The 4,714-nt window shown below is 50.5% G+C and overlaps 1 pseudogene; it reads left to right on the top strand.

Annotated features, from left to right (window-relative positions):
- LOC147119192 (uncharacterized) lies at window positions 1-3,682 on the top strand (annotated as a pseudogene).
- The last annotated feature ends 1,032 nt before the right edge of the window (window positions 3,683-4,714 follow it).

Here is a 4,714-nt window from a genome sequence, read left to right as displayed (position 1 = left end):
GTCATTTTCGCCCATGACCAGGATGTTGTCCAAATAACACTGGGTCCCTGGAATCCCTTGCAGGACTTGATCCATTGCCCTTTGCCAAATAGCCGGAGCTGATGCTACCCCGAACACCAGCCGGTTGTATTGGTAGAGACCTTTGTGAGTGTTGATCGTGAGGTACTGTTTCGAGGCTTCTTCTACCTCCATTTGCAGGTACGCCTGGGCCAGATCAATCTTAGTGAAGCGTTTTCCTCCAGATAGCGAGGTGAAACTATCTTCAATCCGCGGAAGCGGATATTGTACCGTGTGAAGAACTGGGTTCACTGTCACCTTAAAGTCCCCACAGATGTGAACCTTCTTTGGTTCCCCAGGCGTATTACTCAACGACCTCTTCATTACAGGAACGATGGGTGTAGCTCACTCGCTCCAGTCCACTTTGGACAGTACTCCAGAACGTTCCAACCCTTCCAGCTCTGCTTCGACGGCTGGGCGGATTGCATAAGGCACCGGTCTGGCCTTAAAAAACTTTGGGCTTGCATTTTCCTCTATTTTGATCATTGCTGTTATGCCTCTTAGTGTTCCGAGTCCCTCCTGGAACACTTCTTGTGTGTCAGTTAGCATTTTTGACAGGTGTGACGTCGTCATCCTTTTTGGCATCTACCGTCAGTGCTTGTATGGACTGCCAATCTAACTGTATCTTCCGGATCCATTCACGTCCTAGTAGTGGTGGTCCTCCATCTGGCAATACATATAGGTCCATTTTTGGTGTTTCCTTGCCGTTGTATATCACGTTCACCCTTATTTTTCCTTTGGGGTAGACTTTTTGCCCCGTGTACATCTTCAAGACAATCTCTGTATCTCTCAAGGGTATATGTGAGAATAGCTGCTTGTAGTCCCTTCGGTTTATGACTGTTAGGGCTGATCCTGTGTCCAATTCCATTTTCACTTGGACTCCGTCTATCTTGAGCGTGACCCAGATAGTTTGGTGATCCTCCATTTTGATTACATTATGTAGTTTCAGACAATCCAGCTCCTTGCTTCTGGAGTCTGTATCACTTTTCTGTTTGTCTGAACTACTCTCCGTCACCTTATGTACCTTTTTGTACTTCTCCTGTGGAGATTTCTTGCTGCTGGTTTTCTTTCCCGACTGCAGACTTTTGCTATGCGTCCTACTTTTCCACACTGTCTGCACACTTGGTCCTTGAACCAACAATCCTTATGGTCATGTGTTGTTCTGCCGCAGCGATAACACTTCCCTGCTCCATATGACATTTCATTTGTGCCATATTCTTGCGGTCTCCGTTGTATCTCTGCAGCGCCCCGTGCGGCTGCTTCGTGTGATACTGCCATGCTGAAAGCCTTGTCCAGCGTAAGATCCTTTTCTGATAGAAGCCATTTCTGGGTTCCTTCACTTTGAAGCCCACACACAAACTTGTCCCTTAAAGTATCTGCTAGTCCCATTCCAAACTGGCAGTGTTTCGATAGCTTGTGCAGTTCCGTTAAATACTCAGCATTACTTTCGTCTTTATGCTGGTTCCTTTTGTGAAACTTAAATCTTTCTGCTATCAGCAGCGGTGTGGGGTTTAAGTGGTCCTGTAGGATTGCCACTATGCTTTCAAAATCCTTTTCCACTGGCTTCTCTGGGGTTACTAGGTTTCGCAGTAAGCCGTACGTTTTTGCACCCATGAAATTCAACAATACCAGTGCTTTCCTGACATCTGGCACTTCATTCGCCTTGCAGTACACTTCTATGCGTTCTACATATGTCGCCCACTCTTTGACTTCATTGTCGAACGCTATGACACTGCCACTCTTCGGCATCCCTGGGTGTGGTTAGACTGGCAAAAATTGCATCTCCTGCGCTCTCCCTTCTTCTCCGCTGGCTCAAAATGGCGTCTCCCACGCTTTCCTTTCTTCCCACGCTCTCCCTTCTTCTCCACTGTGGCTCAAAATGGCGTCTCCCGTGCTCTCCCTTCTCCGCTGCGGCCCAAATGGCGTCTCCCGCGCTTTCCTTTCTTCCCCCGCGGATGCTGCTCAGCCCTTGAACACCGGCTGTGCTCTGCGCCTTTTCCTGCATGCCTCTCTCGTTGACGCCGCTCAGTCCAGAACCCCGGCTGCGCCCTGTGCGCTTTACCCTCTTTTTTCCGTCGATGCCGCTCGGTCTTCAACCCCGGCTGCGCCCTGTGTGCTTTACCCTCTCTCGTTGATGCCGCTCGGTCTTCAACCCCAGCTGCGTCCTGTGCGCTTTACCCTCTCTCTTACCCATCGACGCTGCTCGGCCTTTTTCTGTGCCGTCGGTTGACTCCCGCCGCCGCTGTCCGGGAAGGGTGTGCGCCATACCTGCTGCCAGCCCGCTGCGCTGGATCATCGCGACTGGAGAACCAAGCCCAGCTCTCCACAGCCTCCTCTGTGATGCTCAAGTCCTCCAGGGATGGTCGACGCCCGCACTGGTGGAATCGGCCTTCTTCTTCAGAGTTGCAGGTAGGTTCGAAATGATTCATCGCCAATGTTAAATCTGGGTATCTTTAGGTAGAGTGTCCTTCAATAAATCGACAGAGACTGCAGAGGAACAATCAACAGGTGTTTACTGGATGAGGGTTGCTCTAAAACTAAAAGTACAGATCCCTACTCAGGGTTTATATACAGGTGTGGTCACTGCCGGTACTACAGTATACAGGAGCTGTAAAAAGTAGTTCTCCCCTTAAAGGTACATACACTACAGGAAGGGATTCACTAACTCCTCCAGCCTCACTGAACACCAACTTGTTCACTCTAATAAGAGACTGTTTAAATGTTCTGACTGTGAGAAGAGCTTTAATAGCAGAAAGCATCTGATGCAACACCAATGCACTCACACCGGGGAGAGGCCGTTCACCTGCTCCGTGTGTGGGAACAGATTCACAAATTCATCCAACCTGCGGACACACCAGTCTGTTCACACCTGGGAGAGGCTGTTCACCTGCTCTGTGTGTGGGAACAGATTCACAAATTCATCCAACCTGCGGACACACCAGTTTATTCGCACCGGGGAGAGGCCGTTCACCCGCTCTGTGTGTGGAAACAGATTCACTCAGTCATCCCACCTCGCTGCACATCAACTTGTTCACACTGGTAAGAGATCATTATAAATGTTCTGATTGTGTGCAGAGCTTTAAAAGCGCAGCTGATCTCCTGAGACACCAGCGAGGTCACACTGGGGAGAGGCCGTTCACCTGCTCCGAGTGTGGGGAGGGATTCACTCGTTCATCCAACCTGCTGAGACACCAGTGAGTTCACACTGGGGAGAGGCCGTTCACCTGCTCCGTGTGTGGAAACAGATTCACTCGCTCATCCAGCCTGCTGTCACTCCGGCATATTCACTCTGGGGAGAGGCCGTTCACCTGCTCCGTGTGTGGAAAGGGATTCACTCGTTCATCCACCCTGCTGTCACACCAGCGAGTTCACACTGGTTAGAGGCCGTTCACCTGCTCCGAGTGTGGGAAGGGATTCACCCGTTCATCCCACCTGCTGAGACACCAGCGAGTTCACAAGTGACTGCAGGGGTTGGATTCTGCTGTTATTGCTGCTGTTAATCACATCCAGGACTGAACTATGATCATTTTGACATTTGGGGTTTGTTTCTGCTGATCTTAATAACCCCAATAACTGGGTTAGAGTTTTAATATTCTGATTATCTGTCGAATAAATCAGCTTTGTTTCAAATACACAGTGTGTCGAGTATTTGATTTCTCCAAGATAGACTAATTGATGTCCTGTTACTGACTGCTCCATTTTGGGCCTTTTCTCCTTTCTAACTCTAGATTATTTCAGTTCTCAGACCTTCAGTTACTCTCATGGACAAGTCCCAGTTCCCCATAGATTCCAGAGTGCCTCTCCTAGCCTTGGTATTCAGGGAAGGTATCGGTAACATGCCCAGGATCACTAAACACAAACTCAGTCTGTTAATCTGTCAGCTACTGGGCTTAGTGTGTATCCCACAGCATCTCTCTCACCTTCGATGTGTGAAGAGAGCATCACGCCTGCAAACTGCGTTTTGAATTTGCCCTTGCCCTGGGTTTTCCAATGAGCTTGTTCTGGGGCCCAGTGGGCTTTCACTGCTCCGGGGTATTTCTGGGCATGTCCTCGCTGCCCCTGGAATTCCCACACATTGCCCCCTGGGTGCGAGCCAGCGCTCTGTGCCTTTAAACACTGGAGTGAAGCCGAGTCCTGCAGGCACACAGTCACCAGGAGGAGTTTCTAACTTTCCGGACCGACCTTTTGGGGAGATTATCCCACTTTTGGGCCGGTTGTGGTTTCTTCCCATTGTCCCATTGCTTGTTCCCTTGGATTGGCTCATACGACAACCCTCTCATCCCAGGAATCAATCCAGTGAACCTTTGTTGCACCGCCTCTAAGGCAAGTATATCCGTCAGCATGATCCCGTTCGACTGTTGGTCGCAAACTTCCCAGCCCCACCTGGCTCTTCCTATTGGTCCGGAGCTCCAGTCAATCACCCGGGCAGCGTGAGCTGAGCATGCAGGGGCGCTGGTGGTGACTGTGGGTGAGGCAGCAGGTGAGAGATGGGTGGAGGGAGCGGATTAATAAACCCCGGGGGGAGGCGGGCTGCACACACCCTGAGTGCAGCCCCAGGCCCAGCCCGGAGAAAACACTCAACATTATCCACCTCCTCACAACTACGCGCCAGTTTAAGATGCAAACTCCAGGATAACCAGGAAGTGCTGGGAAATCC

The sequence above is a fragment of the Somniosus microcephalus genome, chromosome 4 (assembly GCF_052327205.1).
Source record: "Somniosus microcephalus isolate GS21.2 chromosome 4, FLI_Smic_1.0, whole genome shotgun sequence".
NCBI classification, from domain to species: Eukaryota; Metazoa; Chordata; class Chondrichthyes; order Squaliformes; family Somniosidae; genus Somniosus; species Somniosus microcephalus.
This window is presented reverse-complemented; position numbering and strand designations above follow the sequence as displayed.